The following is a 27,349-nucleotide window of genomic DNA, read 5'->3' as shown; positions in this document are numbered from 1 at the left end:
TTTATGTTGAAGATGTTTTTCCACATAATTTGATGCTGTTCAATTTTTTTCTTTTACATTAATACTGTTTATGAATCTTTGAGTAAAACAGGCCAGTGTTTTGCATAACCTAATGTCCATGTCACACTCAAATGTGAATGTGCCCAACATCATTTAGCTTAATAATGGATCAGGCCCTTAAAACCATATAGAAAGAAACAATAACAAACATCCTACAATTCTCTGTGTTATTAATACTAGTCAAGGCATCTAACACCAAAATAAAATCCTTCGCATTTTGATTTGATTTGAAAATGTAGATTTAAAGGATAAGGATGGTGTTATTCTATTCTTCTCTTTAACTGTCAGCTAAACCCTTATTTCTCTGTGACCCAAAAGCTCGTCGGTTCCTACTGAACCTACCAGTGCCAGTAGTTTCATTTTCAAAAAAGCAGTTAGTAAAGAGTTAATTGCCACATAGCACAAAAATAACTTGATGCGATGTTGATCAGCACCACTGACTCAATGGTTACATACTCAGTTCTGAGATCTCTGGCCTTCAAAACACAGTCACTGGGTTTTGGAACAATAACTCAGTGTTTGGCCAATGATGTTGCAGTTACTACTGTTCCCCAATAGAGGTCATAAACCATTGAAGCAGCGGTGTGTCCATCACTACTCTGCAAAAGCATGTGAAGTAATATTCTGTGTAATACTGTGTGAAATGGCTCCGATAAAAATGTGGATGGCCCCCAACACACACACACACACACACACACACACACACACACACACACACACACACACACACACATATACCCTCTCTCTCTCTCTCTCACACACATACACACATGCACACACTAACAAACCTTCGTCATGCCACAACCCTCTGCCCTGTTTTCCATTCTCCCCTCTCTACATGTAAAGCACTCTTTGCTCTCGCTCACCGCTCACTAAGCTCAGCTAAGTGTTGCTTTGAGATTAATACATGTGAGGCCCGCTCTGCCAGATGATGTAATAATCGTGGTGGTTTGCTGTTGCCTAGATACAGGGAGACTGAGGAGAAAACACTCAGTCAGGTCTTGCTGTCTCTGTCACTAAGATTCTTAAGACCGTATGTGTCAATCAGAACAAAAGTGTTTCGGAATAGCTGCTGTTCACTTTTGCATCTGGATATCACAAAAAAAAAAATTTTTTTTAATTTGAAAATTCAATCTACGCAACTATCAGTCTTAAAACAGATTACAACTGTGTGTGTGTTGTGTGAGATGAATGGGTGCGGACTCATTCATTGTCTACTGTGTTCAAAAATTTGATTTTCTCATTATATCATTTTCTTGAATGCACCAGGGTGTTGCTGCCTAAACTTGTTATGCCTTATCTTTGTACATAACATTAGTGCTTTGAGGAAACAAAATCTCCACTAGCAACAGACTCAAACCTTCATACACACACCTCCTCATCTGTATTCTTCTACTTCCTCCAGTTCCCCAGTGAAGGGCTAAAGGAAAACTCACAGGGAACTCCAATGCAGGTCACTATGTATGAATTGGTGTGTGTGTGTGTGTGTGTGTGTGTGTGTGTGTGTGTTTGTGTGTGCATGTGTGTGAATGCGCATGTACATGTATGTGTCCACCAGGGAGGGAGGTGGTGACTAAGCCTCTGTTTCTGTAACAGTGTTGCATTAAGTGCATCTCCATTCTGTTTTTAGCTCAACAGAGCTAAATTCAATCTGCTGGTTGCTATAGCAATAAAGACTTCAACACTGAAACTTTTTGAGCCTTTAAGATGCATGAAGATGATCTGATAGCCTTGTTGATTAGCAAGAAGATGGAGTCTAATCTGCGTTATTGTCTATACTTGTGTTTTTATAAATCGTCATCGTCACAAATCCAGGTTGTGGGGATCCTCTGGAAATGTCCCGGTGGCACTGATATGGCATAACATTTTATTCCTTTTGGTTGATAAACTGGTCTGAGGATTTAAATCTAATATTTGTCCCTGCCAAATTCTTTTTGCTGAAGGTAAAGTTAAAGTTCATGTTTTTTATTGGATAGTGGTAGAGTAGCACAGAATAAATGTATAAAAATGTATCTGTTAACCACATCGGACAGTCAAAAGTGGACCTTTGAGTTCATTATTATTATTTCATCCTTTCAGAATTTTGTTACACAACACCTGGAGGGATGAGTCAGCTATTCCACTAATAGATTAAGAGGAAATTTATTAGGAACAATTTTGGTAGTTGATTTATTGTTTCAGTCCTTTTTTAAGCACAAAACTATAAACACTCCCTTGTTCCAGCTTCTCAAATAAGAGGATTTGCTATTGTTTTCTTTTTAAATGTATATCACTAAAAATGGAATATATCTATGACAAAACAACACATTTGAAAACATCGCTCTGGACAATTTTCAATCATTTCCAACGTCAAAAAAACGTCAAATCAATTAATTGAAAAGATTAGTTCAACAGGTTTGAACTGCTAATGATGCAAGTTTGAATGTCGTGTAATGTGTATTGTGAAAGGCCTGGACTTATGGACCCTTTCACCAAAAGGGAAATGGAAACATTTCTATAAAAAGAACTTAAATCACAAACAGCAGAATCCCCACAAGCTTTTTGTGACAAAAAAACAGCCATCTTCTCTCCTGGATGGGAAATGATGGGCCATCATTTCACCACCATCTGCTGCCAGTGCTCTCTGAGAGACTGGCTGTGACCTTGGGGAGAGGCCGGCCTGGCTGGGCCAGTCTGCATGACATAGACTCTTGCTGCCAGCTGTCCATTAGATCTGGAGAAACACTGTGTGATGAGTCAGTGACGCCTCGCCCATGCTGCATCTAGATTTGGCTGCTAGATTGACTATCACCATGCATTTTTGTATGTATTAGGCTGAGTGCGGCACAGTGAACAGGAGATGGAGGAGATTAGCTATGATGTTGAAAAGGGATGGTTGATGGTTCAGTCCTCTGAGTCTCTAGTTTCTAGTCTCTAGACTTAAAATTTAGCCATTTTCAAGGTGAAAGAAGGAAAGTCTGACATTTGTGACACTGTCATGTAAGGAGGAGCAGCGCTGCTTTTGAAACTAAAAGTGGAACCTGTCACACTTCCATTTTTCATTTCCTTCACACACAAACCCCAAACCCTTCATTGCAAACTACCACCATAGTTAAACAAGTTACACGGCAGATGGGTAATGTGAGGAGCTCCGCGTTTCATTGCTACACTTTCAAATCGGGAAGCTACCCTTCTACTGCTTGTGGGGCTCTTAAAATGCCACATAACATTGCTCTGATTGATTGATTTTCATCACACTGCGATCACACAAAGCTTGCATACTGCCTTGACACACTAGAGGTGCGAATAAGTCTTGATTGTTTTTCAAAGGTGGACACTTTTAGAGGGATATTAACTAATCTAGCTACCTCCATTAGACCACTGGGAATTGCAACACCACAGGCAGAACATCACTCCTTGGACTAGTCTCCATCCCTGCTTCTATTCTCTTCATCCACACTGTCCTGTGCTTGACAGAAACAACAAAGTCAATCACATTTGCACCACAGAGGTGAATAAGGAAGCTAATTACAGCAGAGATTCAACAGCATCAACCACTTAATGGTTGATATGTCATGGTCCTAAATACAGGAATAATAAAATTGCTTTGACAGTCGTTTTTCCTGGAATTATTAGCCACTGTAGCTGTGTTGCGATGGTGATCACTAAATCTTGGTTGAGCGGTTAAAAATCCAGTGTAGACAGGGGAATTAGTGGTAAAGGGCGCTAATTCTTTTTTAGGTTCCTCAAATGGTAGAAATGATGTCATGAGACGGCTGAATGTCACCTCGAAAGATGACATTTGCCTCTGATCGCGATTAGATTTGTTTTTGAGCAAACCCCTGTATGTGTGTGGTAGTGTATTCTTGCATTCAGGAGTGAGTGTACAGGCCTCCGGTTGTATCTACAGTCCATATACATGTGTGTGCCTTGTGTGTGCATATACAGTGTGTATGTTTTGATGTATTTACTGCCTGGGGTAAAAGTCTCACATTACACAGTGGCTGAAGGCACATTTTACACTGTAGAAGCAGGGACAGTTCTGGGTTTTTTTTTTTTTTTTTTTTGGCACTGCCATGAACAGAGTCACACACATGGCTGCACTGATACTCCAAGCCCACACAAGCAGTTACATGCCATCCCTTTGCACTTCTCCCCTCTCTTTCTTCTCCTCACTGCACTGTCCAATCAAGCAGAAACACCTTAAAAACAATAGACGTCACCTTCGCAAACAGCTGCGTTACATCTATGGTCTTTTGATCATGCTGTGTGTAATCCCAGTGTCCATCGCTGCTGTCTCAGAGCTTGCACAGTGTCTATTTTTCCCTTCTCAAGGGGGAGAGGAGGACTGCTCAGCTGACAGCCGAGGTCATCACACTTGTTTTTATCTGGGCTGGTGCTGTGACAGCCTTGTACTTTCAAAATCCTGAGGATGAGGCCTGTAGAAGAGTGAAAGCTAAGACACACACAAACAAACACACACAAACACACACACACACACACACACACACACACACACACACACACCACTGCCTGTGTCCTTTGAGGTAGAGGCAATCATATCTGAAACTTTAAATCCAAAGAAGATGCTGTTTGATGCTGGGGAAAAAGATGTAATGCTTTGTTCTTCTGACAAATCCTAACACCAGGGCGGAGAGCATGCATGAAAAGTGGCTGGTCAAAGTTAAAGGCAGAAAAGAATAAATAAAGGTATTATGTACAGCGAGGTGTGTTTGATCATAAATGTCTGTGTCACCCTTTATGGTGCATTTAGCATTTTCTTATGGTTCATTAATGTGCCAGACGACTCAGTGAACACCGCAGCAGCAGCATGTGGTTTAATTATCAGGAGGAGCAGCATAATCAATCAAGATGACTGATTTGGACATGTGCTCCTTTTGCTGTATATATTTGGTATTAGCAAGCTGTAGAATTTATAGTTATCATTTGGTCTAAAATGCTTTGAGATGGATTTATAACTTTATCTCTTTCACTCTCCTCTCAATTTACGGGTGCTTCATTCTCTTCTTAGTGCAAAAGTGCAAAGTTGTGAACTCTAGTGAACCCTACCTGGCAAACCGCCCCCCACCGACATAGCTGGTGTTGCCTGGCAACCACTTAGCATTTTTGTTAAGGATACCCTTATACTTATTTTCAAAAAAAGGCACAGTGAAGGCTAAGTTCCTTTAATTCCTGCTGTGGGTGTTTGAAGATTGAATACATTGTGTTTCTCACCAAACAACAGGGGGAGCATCACAGTCCTATTCTTCCACCAACATCTCTGCCCAGGTGTTTCCAAGAAGGCTGCAAACGTTTTCTCAGCGGCTGCAGAGAGAAAGAATAGAAAGCACAGAAGAAGATTACACACAGTTACAATTATAGATAAACTTTTTGTTACAAGATCAATAGGCTATAATGTCTTGAGGGTGGTTTGAGAATAGAGCGTATACTTCAATGAAATCAAATAGATGCCGTGTAACTGCAAGGTCATTTGTTTTCTTTGCTTGCTAGCCTGTCGGAATCGCTGCAGGTTAAAATACAGGATTCATGTTTTTCAATACTGTGCGAAGGTTTTAGGCACTTTAGATTGTTTAGACTCTTATCCATCATGCAGTACCATCATGGAGGCGTCTGAGCAGTCCCAAATTCATTCTGCAGCAGGACAATGACTCAAAACAAACAGCCAGGGTCATAAAACACTGTCTTCAGATACAAGCAGAGCAAAGAGTCGTGCAGCTGATGGTCTGAAACCCACAGAGCCCTGATCTCAACGTCATGGAGTCAGTTTGGGATCACATGAAGAGAGAGAAGACACTGAGACGAAACTGTGGTTGTACAAGATGCTTGGAACAAAATACCTACCTAGTACCGTGACAAACTGTGCACTGAGGAGAGTTGGTGCTGTTTTGGTGATCACACCAACTATTGATTTAATTTAGATTTTTGTTTTATGCACTTTGTGTGAAGTTAATTGTTAAATAAAAACTTTTCATGGCATTATTTTTTAAAACCATTTGCATAGAAACATACACCGGTATATATATATATATATCTGCGATAAGCAAATAACTGCTGATACTATAAATCAATGGGTTCTTCTTTAGGGTTGAAGCTCAAGACAAAGCTCATATCAATCTCAATAAAGAGAAGATAAAAAATAAAGTACAGTAGAAGTAACAAACAATAATTTTGTCTTTGATGAAGTAGAATTAATAATTCACAAATTAATATATATTTTTTAATCAGAATCCTATTTACTTTTTTTTTTAATTTTATGAAAGTAACATGTAATTCAGGCTGAATTCATCACCTTAAAATAGACTCCCCTGTATTATATCAGTTGGTCAAATACTCAAATATTATTTTATGTAATCAAAGTGAGAGCACCTTCAGTATCCTCACGGTTGGTAACATATGGCCGCCATATTGATAACTTCATTATTTGTCATGAGGAGAATTTGCAAGAAGTCACCATCACAGCCAAATGACATGGTAATGGATTCAGAACAGCAGCTGATCTGCCTGTAACTGTAATTATCTCCACATCCTGCCTTTACTTTCATTAGCAGCCTGTCTCCATAGTGTGCTAACTGTGAGACAGCCAAATGAGAACAAATTAATAAGACTCTGGAACTGTCCCAACTCTCTTGGAGGAAAATGTCCGGCTTATTGTGGAAAAAGCACGATAACAACTGAAATAGTGAAAAAAATAGTGCAAATGTGTTGTGTGGCTTTTCTCTGGAGGAGAAAGATAAGATATGGGAATCCTTTAATCCACGGTTTTTGGTAGAATTTCATGCTGCGTGTTACTATTGACAGACAAGAGAAAATATATAATGTCAGCTAATGTTGCTCCGTTAATTGAATTTTACGTAGGCTTAGGAATATAAAGACATTATTGTTAATTGTTATCATGGTCTTGAAACAAAGTGAATACCACTGAAACATGTATGGAACATCCCTCTCAGATAGCAGCCTAATTAAAAATCATGAAAGAAAATAAACTTGGACTTAATACAAGGTGGCGCTATTTTTGCAACGAGTGAAAGAGTTTCTTCTTTTTTCTAGCAGCTCGTTACATGTCATAACCTGTAAAACTCACCATTTGCAAGGACATTGTTTATCTAATGGCGTAATTATGGAGGAACAGTTGAGGTTGGTCCAGACTTGAACCAAGAGACCTGGCTTTGCCACTGGAGAGAACTAATTTGTCTCAATTATGAAACCATTAGTGGTTCTTCATCTAAGAAAATGAAGAAACTGAACGCTTTAGTTTGTCATTGTCTAGACTTTTTTGGCTGTCTCTTATGCTTTGCTGCTGCATCTTACTACATTTAGGTTCCTTACACAATGCAGGTCTGGTATCCGCCTGTCATTTATCGACCATATTGTTCCTCTCTGCCTTATTTCCAGAGTTCTTTATCATAAATGGCTTGTGGCAAATCCAGTCATCCCTAGATTAGAAGTGTGTTCTTGTTTGTGTGTGTGTGTGTGTGTGTGTGTGTGTGTGTATGAAATAAAGAGTAAGGTGACAAGTGGGGAGGACATCAGAGAAATCACTTAGTGATACTTCTGTGAATAAGTGAGTGTATGCAGTCTTAAAGTCAGAGAGAGGAGATTTACCCAATTAAATAGCAGCTGCACTGCCTCATTATTTATGCACACTGTGTCCAGCATCCTTGAGTGATTCTGACAAATCACTTTCCCTGTGGTAAAATCAATAAGTGTAGCACACACAACACTTCTGCCCAAAACAAACCTAGATAATGCCTCACATATGCAAGCTGTGTTTTCTCTCTAAGTCTGATATGCACAGTATCATTGATACGCAGGAGTTTACAGGTTGTTTATTTTGGTAATTAAGTTACTTCTCACCTCACACAATGGTGTCAATTAATCATTAAACAGAACATGAGATTCTAGCTGATTTAGGTCAGCATGTGAGACTGTGGGGGACGTGGTAACATCAAGGGATTTAAAACAATTTTCTTAATTAATAATTGAACAAGAAAATGCGATGACACCTGAGAAAGAGTTTAAAGCTGCACCTGGAAAGATTTTTATGCTAAAAGACATCTTATAAGTAAATCAACAGTAACAGAACAGATGAATAAGCAGTGAGACTTGCCAGCGTTATATCTATTGCTACTCTATTATGCCTGTGACAGGGTTTGGTTTTCTTTTGTTAAAACATATAATTACACAGCTGCAGCTGACCTTTATGTGGACAGGCTACATTCTGCTTCAGATACATGCTTGTTATCTACCTTATCAGTAGAATATAGTTCCAGTGGAAACTGGAAATCATCCTTAATAACCTGGGAATTGTTTCTTTTTTATTTTACAGAGACAGTGCACAATAATTAAGCACCAGAAATCAATGGAAAGATAGTTGCATCTCTAGAACATGAATCAAACTGAAAGACCACAATTCTTTATGGTGCCTTTATGTTACCTATACACTAACAACAATCCTACAAGTTCACTGAACGTTGCCCTGTGTGAGATACTGTATGTTTAGGAAAACTTGATTGCACTCTATGTTGAGTGCATTAGATGAAATGAAATGAAATTTGAATTTGTTGCAAGCTCTCATGGTTTGAAAATGTAGCAAAACAAATAAGTTTTGGCCAAAGAGCTATATTGATCTGTTCTGTTAAACGTGTGTGAGATGGATGACTGAAAAGCATGAATGCAACGCTTCCTGTGTGTTTGAGGTTAACATTTTTTTTAGTATGGGCATTACAGTAGCTTGGTACGTGTGTGATATTTTCGTGGTATCTTGGTCCTAAATTTCTGACACTGTAAATTTTGATGCAAGCCGTCTTTGGTTGTTGAAACTCTGAATTGGCCATCAGTGGACTTGTCTCATTGTGTGATCTAGGACCACCATTTTCACGTTTCTCTCATGAGTGTCATCTCTTATTTTCCCCAAATCCCATTTTAAAAAGACGCCTTTAGCAGAGGCCAATCTTCTCTCTCTCATCCATTACAAAACTGACAGGACAGTGCGGTGGAGAGGACATCACTTGTAAAAGAGGATGACAATCAAAATCAGAATTGATAAATTTATAGTCAGGGTGCTTATTTGCAATGCAGAATGTCAGCTGCCACGGCTTGTGTGTGCTGAGATTTGTGTGCTTTTCTCTAAGATGCACATTTTTGCATAAATCTTCATGATATAGAATAGAAAATGAGTTCATATTATTACTGCCTATGTGTAATGTGACAATGAGCACGTTGGCAGAAATACTTCCTAATTCGTGCATAGATTTATATTTTAAGTATTTTCATTTAAATTATCACAGTGATCATGTGCCTTCTGTTACTGGATTGTACCGTGCAGTAAATGTGGAAGCACATGCCACAATAAAACATTGTCTCCAAGACTCTCTCCTCAAGGATCTGCTCTTGTTGAGTCCTCTGTTCCACAGCGGTGAAGCTGTTATTCAGGGGATCACCCAACATCTCAGCATTACACTAAGGGAGTTAAGCTGCAGCATCACAATGTCATCACCTATAATGCAACTGGAGGAGATGTTTCACCCCCCCCCCTCCTCAAAACACACCACACCGCCACCCACTCACTAAAAAAAAGGATCTGATTTTTTTTCCAGTCTGTTGCATCACAGCATTGAAAAGTCAACACAGGTGAAAAAGGAAAACTGTGATCAAACGAACTGAGAGCGAAAAACCCTCTTAAAGCTTTTCTTTGCATTTGTCACATCTGCGGTATTCCTGTCTCTTTTATTTCAGACACAACTGGGAATAGTGTCATGACAAATAGACAATGCTAATAAATAATCTACAGGCTTCCTTTGTGAGCTTACTGGAAAGAGATTGCAATGAAAAAAATCAATAATGGATGCTGTGCTGCATCCAGAGTATTTTTCTTTTCCTTTTGCACTGCACAATTTTGGACGCATCTCACACCAAACAGTTATGGGAAAAACATGCACACACAAGTTGAATCCGTAAATGAAAGAAAAAAAAAGAAAGAAAATGAACTCACATTTCAGTCCACTTTAAGGCTTTCATAAGAATATGTGACATAGTTGAGCGGAAAGACAATATACCCTCTAGATTAATTAGAGGTAACGGAACACTATCAGTGGGGGAGTTCAAGGCTTCCTTCCTGGTTATAGAGTCCCTGGGAAATTGAGTAAAAACTAGCATTGCAAAGGGAAGGCAATTCACATTCTGGCAGCTACCAGCACTCTGGAGTCCTGCAGTATATAAGTAGCCTGATGCAGGGTAATATTCTTGAAATAAGTCTAACATTACTCTGTCTAATGTCCTTTATGATGAATCCATCATAGGATGAATACAACCCTGGGACATTAAGGGATTTATGAGCATATATAAATTACTGACCATTTAAATCCCTTGTAAATCTAATTTTTAAAGTCACTCATAAATCATATTCTTAGAAATAGCAGTGATGATTTGTATTAAACATGCAATTTCTTTCTCCCCTTCTTCATTTTTATGCATGTTATACAAAATGGAGGCAGAAGTGTATCCTATTTTTGACAACATTTTTAAGAAAAGTTTCAGTTTGTGGTTTGATTAACCATAAAGTGATAGATTGTGTATTTTGAGCTCTCCAGGGCATCTGTGGGTTTAGCTAATCTCAGTATCTGTTATAAATGCCTTTAGGGCTGCAATTATTAATTTTATTATTGATTCATCTGCTGATTATTTTTGTAATTCATCAATTACTTTTTTTGTGTATAAAATGTTAGTTTCCCATGGAACAAGGCTGGTATATTGAAATGATTTGTTTCATTTGACCAACAGTCCAAAACCCAAAGATATTCAATTTACTATTTTATAACACAAAGAAAATGAGCAAATCCACATGTGAGAAAATGGGCCCAGAAAATGTCAATGTTTTTGCTTGTCTAAATACGGTTTAGGGATATTTCATCAGTTACATGGATACCATTTCCAAAAAATAGGCCTTCAGACAGCCATTTAGGAGAGTTACTGATGTGTCTGACATGAGAAAGACATTTTTTTTTAAAGCTATATGATAAATTACTCTGTGGTTACAGTGTGACTCATTTACCACAGTGTTTTACATCAGGGTGTTAGATGTTAACATGTACTGTGTAATTGTCTAATGCAGTAAACCTCACAAGAGACCTCTGAGAGTTGTTAACAGCTGTCTGCTCCTTCAAGTGGAATGGACAGAGCTGAAGATTTAAAGGCACCATGCTGACAGTCATGCAGGTGTTGCTGTATTTAAAGGAAGAAAGTCCAGAGGGGATTTACAGTATATCAGTATTTATCTCCTGCTACTGGCAGGTTGAGACTCCAGCTATAAAAAAACATTATCACTTACATAATAGAAGAGATGGGCACTGAGGTTTGCAGCTTGCCATTATAACTGAAGTTCTTCTACACCCTCATTAACCCTCATGAATGACTAAGTAGGATGTAATTAATCTGCAGTGAAATTTGTAGAGAAATTGTCACATTTAAGGAGATTTTGAGGCTAAATCTAAAAACTTGAGATGTGACTTGCACTTGCATTTGTCTGGATGGTAGGTTGGAGACTTTCTTTACTTGCATTTTTAAATTAGGACTTTAATGAGAATTGTTCTTAAACAGAGAATAAACTTGTTTGTCAGTTAAGTTTATGTTACCCAACTGTTAATCGCTTTCTAATAACAGAGCAGTGATTCAAAGATCCTGCTTGAATGATTTGAATATGAGCAGAAAAGGAACATCAGTATGAGCAATGACAGTGGCTGTGATTGAACAGACAAAGAAAACAAAATGAAACTTAGGCATCATATTGTTGATGGACATGAACTTAGTAACCTGTTAGAGCTGTAGCCTGTATTTTTATATAGATCACAGGTAAATTCAATCAATGCATGAGCTCAGCCTCATACAGAGAATGCATATTTATCCTCAAGGCTGTCTTAAGATAACAATGTCAATCAATAAATGTGATTCTCTACTGGCAGGCTGTGCACTATGATGCTAAGGACTGCAGAAGCTGACATGCTAATTTAGTTATAAAATAGAAGCAGACACATCTTACTTTCTGAAGGCATTGAGTATAATGTGATGTTGCCTTTAGGTTGATGAGAGAGTTTACTGTACAATAAATACCCATAGAGGAGAAGAAGTACACCCATTGAGCTCATGTTTCAGCCCCACAGTAAATGTTGAACAATGAATTAACAAATCAATGAATGGATATGTGAATAATTTAAAAGACTAAATAAATTAACAGACAACAACAACAACAGATTAGCAGTTTGCATCAAAAGTCCTGGAGCTGTTATTGTCGACTTGATACTGAGAGACGGAAGTGTAACATCTGTGATCCTGGTGGTTGTTTTATTGCCTGAGATTTTGGTTGTGAGGAACCATTACTGAAGAAAAATATGGTTACAGCGGGTTTTTGAAGGGGCCTTCAGCTGTCTGAAGAATTTGCCAGATTGTGTTGGAGTTAGGTAATTTGGGCAGCAAGGGGGAGCTGAGGTGGAACAATCAAACCCTGTTGGACCCTCACACAGATGTCAATCAACAAACGAAGCCCAAAACATGACTGTTAAGCCTAAAGATGTACTTTATAATACAGGTAATATAAAATGTAATGAAAATGAAAAATGAAATGACATTAACCCCGACCCTAAACCCTACACATTACCCTTCAAGAGGCACATTAAAAACGGAAAAAAAATAGATACTAAGGACAATGTTTGGTTTATAATAAATGTTGTTAGTATTTGTAGAGATAAGTTAGGAGTCTTTCTAAATGACTTTATACAGTTTGGATTTTGCACTGGTTTTAAGGCCTGCATGTAAAAGCTACCTGCTGAAGCTGAATATGTGTTATTAGGAGCAGACGGAGCCCCCCTCTAGGTGCTGTTCTATGGTCTGTAATCCAGGTGAGCTTTAGCCTATATAGTTGTCCAGGTCTTGACTTTCTCACCTCTTCTGTCAGGGCAACACAAATGTGTCATGTCTGTTGAAGTCTGTGTTTATGTCCCTGCGTATGTGTATCTTTGACTTCATGTAAATCAAGGTACAGTACGTCCACTTTAAGGTCACAGCACAGCATCAGTAATGAATCCTGGGACCTGGTGGTTGCAGGTTTCCCTCTGTCGGCTCTCTGACAGTCTGAACTATCAACAGAGTGACAGATGGAGCGACGTGGCGCCGCAGCACAGCACTGCTTTGTCTCACAGAGCAACAGAGTGCTGAGATATTGCAAGATGAGCATGTCAGGTTGTTCGAGCATCAAAAGAAATAGAGAGCTGAGGTTTCATTAGGGTTTGGAAATCATTTAGAATTTTCAGATATCAGATTCAGATTCTGCTTATCAATTGTTGTTCTTTAGAAATCCTTATCCTGATGGCTAAAATATTATTTGAACAAGAAAACAAACACAAACAAATATATTAAGGTAGAAAATGATAAATTAATGATAAATGAGTGTGTTGGTAAAATATTAAAATAAAACAGAAATAGTTTCTGTCTTGCCATGCATATGTTGAATGTTCAGTTTTACACCATTTAATTTGGAAACACCACCATTAGCAGATTTTGCAGCACTATTACAATAATAAAAAATCTGAATTCTTATCATTCTTATGTTGCAAGCCAGTCCGCTATATTGCACAATATTGCACTGCCCTATACACAAGCATCGACTCCCATGTACAGCAACCAGAACCAAGTAACAAATCTGTCTTCTATTTTAAAAAGAATGTCACAATTTTAATTCAAGTTTATTCCCCTTTCTTTTGCAAGCTTAGTGAAACAAATCAACAGAAATAAAGAAATTAACCAAACAATGCATTTAAGGATTTGAAAATGAGACAACTGTCATGACACAACTGTTGAGTTATTCGTACAATGACAAAACACTGTTGCCAAGTGAGATGCACAACAAAAAGCAAATGTAGTTTGAGACTGATTGATAGTTTTTTTTTTCTCAGAAAAGTGGTAACAGATTTATTTAGTCAGTGGATGAATACTAGCCTGAGTTTGTGACAGTTTTTCTGTTAATTATATAAAATGAAATGGAAATAAAGTAAAGAATAAATAAAGATTGTGCTTACACTGTAGCTTTGAACTTAATTTGACATAACCCTTTCCTTCTTTTAAGTTAATCAAAACAGTTCCTTTTTTTTGTCATTCTGTTTGGCTTCATAAAGCAGCCTGCCATCCCTGTGCCGATAGATAAGTGGTTGCCACAGCAACAAGCCTTTATCCTACAATCTCTTGAGTGTTAGACAAATATTGTGACCTGGACATCCAAACAACACCCTTCTGTGACCTCAATGACCTGAGTGTAAATCTTTATTCTGAATAATTTACACTAATGACAACAAAGGAAATTTGAAACTAAATGAAGCCTGATTAGTGTAAATGCAAACATTATACACTTTGTTTTTTATTTATGATACCTGTGAAGTCCATTGAGCTTCACACATATACACCACCATAACGGAGTATATTTCTCCCAACAATCCATCTCCTTTGTACTGTATGTACTAGTTTAAACACTGGAAGTTATTTTAATGCAGTTACTGTAGATGCTAATCTTACTCTAATGTACTTCCTGGCATTGCTACGTGGGGCAATCCTGCTGTTTAGGTTCCAAGTATTACCGTCTTTACACAGCTTATTGTAAGACACCTCTCATAGTTTCTCTCTGCATCTGCTTGAGCAACGTGCAGGATCTTTTAATCTGTCCTCTGCACAGCCATCAGGAGGAGGGCCCATCCTCCATATTTCATGTGCATCGCATTTGGTTATAGCCATCATTAAAGCCCAACTTTTCACGCTGGCTGCTTGACAATCTGGTGCAGGCTGTACAGGTATTGAGGGAGGAGACGTCCCCCAACCAACCCCACCCCGCCCTTCGTCCCTTCTCCCTCTATTCCTTTCTCTCGCTCTCTGCTGCAGTAAGCTCAAGACAGATGGAGCGGTACATGACAAAACAGCCTAATTAAGAGAGTGGTGCACCTCTGAATTCCCACACGTGGAAACCCTCTCCAGAACCGTGACAGAACATGTTGGCAGCGAGGAAAGAAGGAAAACATTTTTCAATTTGCATCATCCATCTTTGTCCTCAAAGTGCTATGCTTTTACTACAAGCTGGAAGCCTCGCAAAAGACTGTGTAACAAATAGGCCATTAAAATATGCGCTTTCTATTGCACATCACCTGCAGTCAACACAGGACGATAACATGAAAATTCTAATGAGCTACATGACTGAATACATTAACAGGTCGAAGATGATTTAGACATCAAAAAATGGCTAACTGTTAGACCTGCATACAGAGAGAGGTTTCAGTCTTTAGTTGATATGAGGCTCCTAAAACTTGAATTATGGCATTAAACAGCTACAATCCCCAACAAGGAATGAGCTACAAAACATGTGTGTGAATTATCTGTCTGTCTATTTTTAATGTCTGTGAAATGTATCTGTGTGTCCATCTATGTATAAACTGTATATGTTTATTTTTGTTCACAGTTCTCTCTTGAAACGAGAGTTCTGAATCTCAATGAGACTACCTGTGTAAATAAAAGATTTGATTAGTTGATTTAATTTGCAACTATCTTAAAATTAAATGAATCATTACAGCAATTCTTCATCAAAAAATGCCAAACATTAGACTGTCCAGCTTCCCTGAATGTGCCCAAATGACTAACCAATTAATCAATATATATTTGTCAGAGTAATCATTAATGAAAATAATAATAGCCCTACATGAGCTTGCAATCAAAAAAAAATGTAGACTGGACAAGTTTCATTATGTATAGCTACTTCTTTCCTTTGCTTGATGCAACACATCCCATCTCGAGCCATTCAGCTGTGGCCATTTTGTATCATCCATTAAGCACTTTGTTTAATTTTAATGTTGATGCCAAAAGTCAGCAGCACAAAAGCTGTAAATAGATCTGTTTTCCTTAAGGCTTCCTTCATGCAGGCAAATACTAAACCTGGAGGACAATAAACCAAAGTATCTTCAGTGGTGTTTAAGGGCTGGCTGTCACCAGTTAGAAGGAAAAAAAACTAATTTGAGTCCAAAAGTCTGATTCAGAATGGGAAAGTGCTCTCAGACTCTCGCAGCACTAATAACTAAGATGTTGCAATACTGCATGTAACTTACATTTAAACGCCCTCCAGTGTGTGTTTGTGCCCTGCATGTATTAGCCACTAAAGCACGTGTTTAGTGAGAAAAGCGGTCTGATATGATTATTTTTATGGTTTATAATAAAAATGTGCTACTAAAGGCAAGATTATTCCAAAGACTATCAAGTGATAATGTAATAATTATGGGAAAATGATGTCTCACAAAGTAATGAAATTTCATGTTGTAGGGATCTAATAATATAATAAGAGTTTAAATACTGTAATAATATCTGCTGATTTGAAAAACAAAAAACAAAACAGAATACAGATTACCACGGTGCGATATTTATTACAGTATTAAGTGTTCAAATATAATAATGAGAATATTGATTTATTGTTAATAATATTTATTGTTAATAATATATTGTCACCTTGTCTCACTGTGCATTAAGTGTGTGAACGGATGTGGGCATGAAAAGGCTTATAGAGAGTTACAGGGATTGTTTCACTTTTGTCTTTGCATGCAGCTATATAAAAGCCAATGTATGATGCACGGGGGGAGTGTGTTTTTGCACAGATGTACTTGCTGCGGGCTAGGACGAGCTGCAGACGCCTTTCAACATACTGTGTACCACAGGTGCTTCTAATTCAATGTGTATGTGTGAGATTTATTGTAAAAGTATTACCGTTCTGTCACTGCAGTGAAGCCCAACAAAGTATCTGGTCAGAGCAGGAATTCTGAATTAAACATCCGTTAAAACACAGTGAGGATGAGGGGTTGGCTTGTGCTTTAATACTGCATTTGTTGCAGATATGAGGTGCGGTTATAAGGACATTTTTTGAGAAGAAGCTTATTTTTTATTCTGCTTCCTCATTTCACAGAAAAGATCAAATGGCACAATACATTTGGGATGAGGTTTCTTTTAATGTGATTTCTTTTTCCTTTTTGTATTTTTCTCTTTCTGTGCAGGAAGGATGTTACATCTCCTTCAATGTAATAATAGGAGATCAATGGCATAATATATTGCATCAGGAAAAAATTACTGGTCAATAATATTAATTACAAGTTTTATGACACTTTCTAAAGATGGTGATAGATATATAACTCTAACAAGAGGTCCCTGTGGACTTTGTGTGTGTGTGTGTGTGCTGTATTTGGTTGGGTGTATATTCAGTGACTGTTAAGCATGACACTGAGGCAGAAAACCACCTGCAGCAATTTGGGCTGTGGTTCCTTTCCTTCCGGTTTGAAATTAAATCAGTGTATTTCTTATTAAGATACTTGCCATTTGTTTAACACAAACTTTTAAATATTTGTGTATTTATTTTGACTACCGACCAAACACCTGGGTCAGTAACTATTCTGTTTGTTACCATTCGTGGAAGCCATGGTATAAACATACATTTAGACAGATAGAGTAGAATAAAGCCGCACTCTCCGTTTGGTCATACATTTCAGAACAATATGTTAAAGTAAATGCTTTGTTGGCAGAGGCTTAAACATCCTACGCAAGAAAGATTGCTAAAGTGTACCAGATGTCTCAATATTCAAACTCACACAAGCTGTACAATGTGAGACTTCAGCAAAGGCTAAATACCGTACGTATGGGCAGTTTCCATGGAGATGTGTCAACATTTGCTGTAAGACCTGAATGAGGAAAGGGCAAGATGCCAAACTTTTCCCATAATGTATCATCAGTAGTGAAATATTTGGTAAGTTGCCTGAAATGAGGGAAAGTACTTGATGAAAATGGAGGGCTTATTGTGTAAGTGACACAATTTCTGGTAATCTCACATAGCTGCCTTCGTGTGCTATACTTAAGACTTAAAGTGGTACTCATACAGGATAATTGTCAGTGCATCTGACCAAAAATCATTGGGTCCTCATTAGTTATTTCAGAAACAAGTTAATAATTTTGCTCTCCTTTTGAATGCTCTGCAATACAACTTACACGTTATGTGTACAATACGTACATGTATCCATTACACATAAACCCTGAGGGAAGGCTATGTTTCAGCTCTATATAGGACCTCATTCCTTGTGTTGAAACAGAGTAGTGTGGGAGGCTTTACAGGCTGCTGCACAATGAGCAGTGATGGACTCGAAGCTCCCTATTTGGTGTTTTCTTCCGTGGAAGGGCGTAGAGAAGAGACTGAGCCCGTGTCCAGGGTGTGTGGCATCACTACAACATCAGCCAGTGTCTGCCTACTGAGGAGAGAGCAGCAGTAGTGGGTGGGAGTGGGTGGATATCAAAAGGTGAAATGCAGCCTCTGCTGCAAAGCTACATTCAATTGAATATGATTTTGTCTCAGTTGCAAGGTCTAACACTCTTTCCACTTATATAATGTTCACTGTTGTCCCTGTGTCTATGAACAAAAACATGTTACCATTAAAGAAATCTCCTTCCTGCTGTCTCTGCAGTGCTGCTAGAGTGATAACACCTTTATCAACAGTAAGATACTTTGGTTATGTCATGGCTTTAAATATTAATTTGGCTACTCACTGTCACCATTTACCGTTTGCTATATCACAATAAGAATTTAATTGTTGCAAGGTCATGTCAACATTTACATCATAACAGCTGGGTCTAGTACTGTACTTGTCTTCCCTTGAAAAAAACCAATGGAAACCGGCTTTGTTTTCTTGTTTGTTTGAAGTTAACAGAAAAACTGGGCAAACATAATAATCACTCAAATACAGATAATGGCACACACTTTAAGACTTTTCTGTCCAAAGGCATTTATAGTGTTTTACAAAAAGTGACCAAAGTAGTTGTGTGAGGAATAAAAATAGCTTGAGAGAGAAGTGTGGCTAGTTTCTCACCTCCGCAAGTTTCAAGTAGCAAACAAGCATATCCAGGATTCTGAAAAGCAGGATGTGGTGCTGACATGCGCAGTGCATAACCAGAATACTCCACAAAATAAGAAGGATGAAAGCTAGGATACTCTACAAAGGGAACTTGGTGTCCTGTTTCAGTTTAGACACTCATCAAAGAAGCTTCATCAGTTCAGTCTTCAAGATATTTTCCTCTCCCTATCCATGGATTCAAAACTCACCACAGGTTTGAATGTCAGTGAGTAATTGTATCATCGCACAGATAGATAGATAGAGACTTTAGTTATCCCCTAGGGGAAATTCACGCAGGCAACCTGTCCAAAATTGTCTGCCTGCCTCCCACCCAGTGCATGCTGGGATAGGCTCCACACTCCTGAAATTAGTGGGAAAAGAAGTTGCAGTTAAGATAGATTAGAACATCTTGGTCGTGCTCCATTTGGGACAGTTTTGGTTCTTTACAATTAAAACCATAATATATACTCCAAACAAAATTACTTTGCTTGGTTACAATCACATGACTGAGAGATTGAGGTTCATAAAGACCGGCAGTGCCTGCAAAAGATATTCATATCAACTCCCTGCTTGTTCTGGCCCTCCAGTATCATTGTAAACATTTAGACAGATTTAATGTGAATCATGACCATGTCTGACAACTTGACCTGATTTGATTTGGTTTGGTTTGTCTCCATATGGATAGTGGCTTGTTTTTCTTTCCAAACATCTGTGGTCAGTCTTTGATTTAGAGGTCAAGGCTAGGGAACAATCTGGGCGAGTAACAATGACTTGATTAAGAACGGATGTTTTTGCTCAACACTGATCGATAAATTATCTCAAGCATGTTATTTTTCAACAGTGTGATTCATGCTCTACAGTTTGGCTGCCTGTTGCTCTGTTCTCCCCTGTGGCATTAGCTATCTATGCATTGGTGTGGAGGAGGAAGGCCTCATTTATTCCAAGTTATGCAACCATCTTGGGAAATGCTGGCCAGGCGCTGACTGTAGCATAGCAGCAGAGCTTTAACTTAGCAGCTAGCACCACACAGGTTTCTCAGAGAGCAGAACAAGCAGAAAGGCTTCCCCCTGTCTCTCTTTATTCTCTTCCTGGCCCAAATCTCTCCCTCCTCAGAGTGTGGCATTTTTGTCAGGAAAAAAATGTTTTACAGGCTGCATCAGGTGCTGACAGAAGCACATTTAAGGTAGCGCCATGCAGCACAATAGCTGTTGCATAAGCTGTGATACAGGAAAGCTCTCATCAATGTTTCATGGACTTGCAGTGTGAGATCTTAAAGAGCCAAGGGGGAGGATTTGAATCTTTAGAACTTATTGTCCTACTGAACAAAAATCACAATTAATCATGACAACCAAAAGAATTTTTACTCAGTATGTCAGACACAAATTTGATTGTCACTGTAATAAAAATGTTTTGTAAAATCTTTCATTTTTGTCTACAGTATATCAACTTGCACAGTTTGATTAAGATTCACACCATGGTTGCATGTAATCTTCTCAGCTGTAAATGTAACCTTCCTTTTCTCAAAAGCCTTCTCAAAAGCCTTTTCAGGACCCTAATTCTCCCCCCACTGAAGTCCACCAATTTTTGTTACTTTGCATCTGGTTTTAGTTCTCCTCTCATACCACAAATTAATATGATTTTATCTTCAGTAGATGCACATATGCAAATGTGCATGCTAAGCTTTTTGAAACTACATATTTAACCAAGCACCACTGATTTTTTCCACAAACACCCTGCTCTGCACTTGAAAACTGCCAGGTACAACAATCTGTTGGCCATTGGGAAATTGGGGTTAAGTGGTTGCTCAAAGGCACCTCAATGGTGGTAATAATGTTGCAGCAAGTACTGCTCTTTCACCTCTTCTTCCCGGATTGGAAGGCTGGCCCTACCACAGATTCACAGATAGAATCAGTGCAGAAATGTGTTCAAAACCACTGTCTGACAAAGAGAAGACTACTAATAAAAAAACATGTGCTGGTTGTGTGAAGAATACAGATTCTGCAAAGCGGGGCAGATGTGCAAATTAATTCAGTCCAGATAAATTCATGGAGTTTCTCTGGCGACCCGGCTACAGCATTCTCCTACAGGAACTTCAACTTCTACTGTTGTAGAATGAGAGGGAGGACTTGTGTGGCAACACGGAAGTCTGTTCGAATAAGCACTTGAAACACTCCATGGTTCTCCTCAGGTGGATGAGCTGGAGGCAAAAGGTGCACCATAGCTGCATCAGCTCGTCGTACGGAGTGGGTGGTATTGTCCAAGATAGAGCCGAGAATTCATCCTCCCCTCTGCTACTTCCTGCAGGCTATCCAGACTCAGCCCTATGACACAGCCAGCTTTTTTTTTTTAAAACCAGTTTGTTGAGCCTGCCGGCATCCCCTGCCTTCATGTCACCTCCCCCGCACATAGAGAACAGTGCACTGGCCACTATGTATTAGTAGAAGTTGCAGAGCAGTCTGTTGCAAATATTGGATGACACGATCCTATTCAGGCAAACAGTCAGTGTTTGTTTATGTTATCAGACTAGACCAAGTTGTTATATGATATGAACTCCCATAACTTGACTGCACCATCTTCCCATCCTCACTGTGGATTAGTTGCATGTGTCACCGGCCTTTTGCTCTGCCAGGAACTATCCTATAGGCTACTTCAGTTCACAAAAATTCAATATGAAGGGTAGCTTTATATGAGTCTTGAGTTTTATGGTGTGCATCGGTGTTCTACAATGTAGAGGTTTAACACTACAGAGGAGTTGTCAGTTCAGCTCGGGCTCATTCACATTCACCTTGGGGACAAAAAAGCTCCCAGGGGATAAAGTTATCCAAAAACATTGGGGATGTTGCCAATCAAATGTTCCCAGGCAAAAAGCATCAATCAATTCAATCAATTTGCAGTCTTGACAAAGTATGAAGAATGTCTTGAGAGACTGATCCAAGTTTTTAGTGAGCCATTAGTACAGTATATGGATCCTTCGCATGTGTTTGCACATGCAAAAGTACTATTAGCTCCACCCCAGATTTTTTTGATTGTTGGTGAAAAAAAAATGGCTGATTGTTTGTTGGCCTTGATGTTAACTAAATTGTATTGATTTTCAAGAGTGTTACCATGAGGTAAAATGTGAAACTAAAGATAAGTAACAACATTACATATTAGCAACAGTATGGAGGGGCAATGGTAACTTAATTGTAGATTATCACATTGCAGCTGTAATCTGCCTTTGCTTAATGATTAACTGATGAAGTAAAACATTTTAGCACCTTCTTGGTAGTTTTTTATTTTCTTCCTTCTGTCTCTCTCTGGAAAACTATATCAAATTGGCTCTATTTGAAATGAATTGGTTGATAGCTGGAGATACCAATCTGGTTTGAAAGATTAAGCCTTTAAACAGCTGATTACGGGGTAATCAAACCACCTCAAGAGAGTTTATATAATCAGAATCCTGGAGTGATTGTAGGGGGAAAATGCAGATCAGGCTGACAATGATACAGACAGCACTCTGTGGGAGCAAACATATGTTTTTTGTCTTCTGAATGTGTACTTCATGTTGCCATGGAGTGATACATTAATGCTAAATTTTTCTGAATCGCAATGGTATAAGCAGGGGATTGACACTATAATGGGAAGATCATTACAATATAGTGCAAACTAAATGCATCTGAACGTATTACATAAAATAAGAACATGCTTCACAAAAGGATTGTTATGTATTTATTTCAGGGCTACTGTGTTGAATTACTTCTTTCTTTAAATGATATTGCCAATTGTGCAAGCTGAGCCAAGCCAATGTAGTTTAGCCCAAGCAGATACAATGTAGATATAAAGCCTGATTGCATCTGCTCTTTGCTTGGGCAAGGATAAAATCAAAGTTTTAAGGTGCATTAGGTCAGACAATGATGTGAAAACGTTTCTGATATGCTGTAACTATTGGCTATTTGTAAGATTAGTGGAGATACAATAGATAAGCAGAGATGGTAGTAGAGATGGCAGGGAAGGTGGATTGACTACTGAGTGGGCCATGGCATTCAGGTGAAACTGCTGAAGAAGACTGTGTATAGAGTCACTTAGATACCTGAACAACCAATTTCAAGCTATTTGTGACTCAGTAACATCTAGTACTACTCAAATGATTAAATTTAGAGGAAGGAAAAACAGATTATTGTCTTGACAAAAAAAAGAATGCCTCTCAGACAGGCACTGACATATTAGGACCATTCTCTAAATAAAAAAAAAACAATGTTTAAAGCTGATGTCTAACTGTACATTGAAATATCATAATTACACAACTTAAGCCAACCAGATAATGCAAAAGGCTAAGCACAAAATGTTATATTTGGTCTTTAAAAAGTACCACATGGATGTTCCAGTCTGATGAGACAGGTCAGAGGAGAATAGTCAGACTTGTTGGAGCTGACAGAAAGGCGACTAACTCAGATAACCACTCTTTGCAACTGTGAGGCAAAACAGCATCTCTGTATGCACATGTCAAACTTTGAGGCGGATGGTCTACAATAGCAGAAGACCACATCAGGTTACACTCCTGCCAGTCAAAGAAATAAATCTGACAGTTGAAGAGCTGAAAAACGCAGTCTGGTTTGAAGAATCTTGAATTCTGCTGAGGCACGCAGATGGTAGGGTCAGAATTTAGCGTCAACAGCATGAATTCATCGACCCAACCTGCCTTGAGTCAACAATCCAACAGTCTGGTGGTGGTGGTGTAACAGTGTGGGGGAATCTTTGCACGCTTTTAATACTGATCAATCATGGTTTGAATGCCACAGCCTATTTGACTATTCTTGCTGATGTGCATCCCTTTATGGCCATATTTTAGCCATTTTCCAATGGCTATGTCCAGCATGATAATGCACCAGGTCACAACACAAAAGTGTTCTCCAACCGTTTTCTTGAACATCAAAATGAGTTCACTTTACTTCAGTGGCCTCCCCAGACAGCAGAACTCAATACAATAGAACATCTTTGGGATATGGTAGAACGGGAGAGTCACAGCCTGAATGTGAGGCTGACAAATCTGCAGAAATTACGTAACGTAATCATGTCAACATAGACCAGAAGCTCAAAGGAATGGTTTAACATCTTGTGGAATCCAGGCCATGAAGAACTGAGCTCTGTTTTGACTGCAAAGGGAGGAATTACCCAGCATTAGAATGGTGTTCCTAATAAACTGCTTGGTGTATATTGTGGGTTTCCATAAGCATACTGACACAGTCCGAAAACTGCATTGCTGTATGTCTGGAAGTACATGTTTGTACTGCATTATACTGTACATAACAGAGCATGGCGTGTGTATGTATGTGCACACTATCTCCGTATGCATTCATTACTATTGTAGGCTTTAATTTGACACATTTTGTTGGCTCAGCAACCGGTCTATGTCATCTACTTCAATGTGGTTCAAAGTGGAGAGATAGTGAAAGGGGACTTGGGGAGACAAGAGAGAGCTATGATGGTGGAAATGAGATAAAGAGAGGAACACAGAAGCTTTATCACAGTGATTATTACAATCAAGCTCTATGAGACTATATCTACAGTTCACAGTTTCTGTCACAATGTTTCAATGTTTCAATGTACAAATTCTGGTAAAATAAAGACAAATATGAAATGTGAAAATGAATCAGGTAATATGGCTTATTACACCCTATAATGAATAATAGTGGGTTTTGAAGAAAGACATTACTCAAATGAAAACAATAATTACATCTCCTCAGCAATGTTCTAAGAAAGCCGTTTTGAGTCTGCAAGCGGGTACTTAAATTCATTATTTATTCGAACTGTACAAACGTGGTGCAATTTTTAATGGTGCACCAACACATAGCTCATATGGCAAATCTAGCTCAAATGTCTCTAACACATTACATAGTGTATGTTTCTTTTTTCCCTGTTTTTGAGACTAGGATCCACCCCAAACAACCTTGAAAATCCTATTAGAGTTCCTAGGTTTTCAGCAGTGGTTGCCATGACAACTGTGCATTTTATTTCTGGCTCCTTTGAAATAGTGTGTGAGATCACAGATCCCAAACGTTATGTAAGACGATGTGCATCGTTCCAGACTGGGGTTTCCTGCTGAAAAGAACTTAAAGCAATTAATTACAGGGGAATGGAAGACACTCAAAGTGCTCCAACATTGTTTCCGTCTTTACCTTACAGCTTTTATCACATACTGATAAGATATACACTGTAATTGTCATGCACGAAGCTGAGCATTGCTGCCTGTTTTAAAAGTCTTCTTGTATTTCGACCCACAGAAAAACAGAAGTCATGATCAAGACTTTCTAACAATGACCATCTTTTTATTATGCATCTACTTCAAATCATGCCTCATATACCCTTGATACTGCATCTCTCAGCATAGTTATTAAGGCTCTCCAAGCCATTGATCTTAAGAAATCTTCTGGTGAAGACAATATGGATCTTTTTTTTTCCCTTCATCTTTCTGCTCTATGAATTCCTGAGCATATAACTCACATTTTTTATCTTAATATTTCTACTGGTGTTGTTCCCAGAGCTTGGAAAACTGCTCATGTCATCCCCTTACATAGGGGAGAAGATACGAGTGATCCAAATACACTGTTGCCCATAAAGTTGGAATAATTTTGTTTTCAGTTTAATTGTGGTTTCATTTTCATTGTGATATGTTTGGAAGAGATTGACTACTAAAGTTTTGAGAAGATATACACTTTATCTGTCAAGAATAAATCACACCAATATTTTATTCCAACTTTATGAGCAACAGTGTATGTATTTTTTTTTTTTTTAACCACCAATCAATCTGAGTTCAGGCCTATGCACACCATCGTTTCCGCCATCACTTAAGTTGTGAATGACATCGTCAGTGTCTTGGATGAGAAAAAGCTGCCATCTTTGTGGACCGCTCCAGGGTATTTAACACAGTTGATCATTCTTAGCTTCTACATAAGTAATGTTGGACTGATAAACATTACTTAGTAGTAAGAAAAAGTTGGTTGGTCCTCTCTGTCTGAAAGACATGATAGGCACATATATTTGTTTGTCTACAAGGCCTTCATTGTGAAGCTGCCATCTTATATCACTTCTATGTTAGACTGGTGCTCTGGGCCATATCAAACTCGTTCTAATGACTGGCTTTCACTGAAAGTCCCTCAGGTCAGTACTGAGCTGGCAAAGTCTGCTTTTAGTTTCTATGCTCCTATGTCCCAGAACTCTTTAGATTTTATTTAAATCCATGCTCGTAAATTACACAGCTTCTGTTTGTATCCATTTTAGCTGATTTGTCTTTCATATCTGAATCTTTAGTTAACTGTATTTATATACTTGTTTTCATTTACCTTGTATGTTTTTTATAAGTAATTTTAAACTGTTAATCAACATCATTGTAAATAAGGGTGAGCTTCAATGATTTTTCGAGTTTAAATAATAAAGACACGTGTGTATCTGTGAGAGAGAGGAAAATGGAAAATAATATTAGTAGTTCCTTTAACAACAGAGAATTAATATATATTCATATATTTTTACTATATATATTTATATTAATGGAATTATAATAAACAGGACTGGGAAATGATGTATTAATTTAAATGGGATTACAGGACAAACTGGGCACTGTGGCATCAAGTTAGGATCTAAAGTATCTTATCACCAGTATAGTCAAACATAATCTAACATAATCTATGATTACACAATTTCACTATATGTTCCAATTTAGGAAAAAATTGCTTGTAAAAATATGTCTATATATGTATGTATGTTTTTGGAATGGTTTTTTTCTTCAAATTAAAGACCCCTTTTCTCCCAATTTGAAAGAATATGTTAATAAAGTCAAGAGATTGGATTTCTCTGGTTAATATCACAAATATCTGAAATACTAACTTCAATGAATCTAGAAATGGAAATTACAGACAGACATTGGACAACTGAATTCAAACACAACACTCCAAAGAGTTAACATTAATTTGTGGCTTCTGAGTTTCAGCACATTACCGTTGGGATATTACCAACTGCAGAAACACTAAAACTTATCCTACAGTATCTCTCAGATATTAATTATAAAACTCTTGTGTTTCAAAGATTTGTCACAGGAAGTGTAGGTTTTTTTTTCATTTATCACAGATTAAAGTGCTTACAGTATTAATCTGAGAAATTAGACAATTGTAGCATTCTATAAAACATTAAAGTCTCCATAATTACAGGCAACACAATAAGAAATGATGCTATCATAATATCATGATGAGGAATGAACGGGATGGAACTGACTTGCTCAGTGTATTTTAATGTATCTTCATTTTCAATGGTAAATGTTGAATATAATAAATGTTGCGTATAATAAACTATGAGTTTCCCATGTGCATATTATTTCAGCA

The 27,349-nt window shown here is 38.1% G+C and overlaps 1 long non-coding RNA gene across 1 annotated transcript in view; it reads right to left on the bottom strand.

Annotated features, from left to right (window-relative positions):
- The window catches only part of LOC111661480 (uncharacterized), a 69,406-nt gene that overhangs the window by 11,515 nt on the left and 30,542 nt on the right, over positions 1–27,349 (bottom strand). The window contains exon 3 of the long non-coding RNA XR_002761228.2: positions 5,275–5,364. This is a non-coding gene — a long non-coding RNA (uncharacterized LOC111661480). The remainder of the gene's footprint in view (positions 1–5,274; positions 5,365–27,349) is intronic.

This window comes from Seriola lalandi, unplaced genomic scaffold (assembly GCF_002814215.2).
Source record: "Seriola lalandi dorsalis isolate HSWRI2012SDOR001 ecotype SW California unplaced genomic scaffold, Sedor1 jcf7180002054544, whole genome shotgun sequence".
In the NCBI taxonomy this organism is placed as follows: domain Eukaryota; kingdom Metazoa; phylum Chordata; class Actinopteri; order Carangiformes; family Carangidae; genus Seriola; species Seriola lalandi.
The sequence above is the reverse complement of the archived record's forward strand: the minus strand, read 5'-3'. Positions and strand labels throughout refer to the sequence as shown.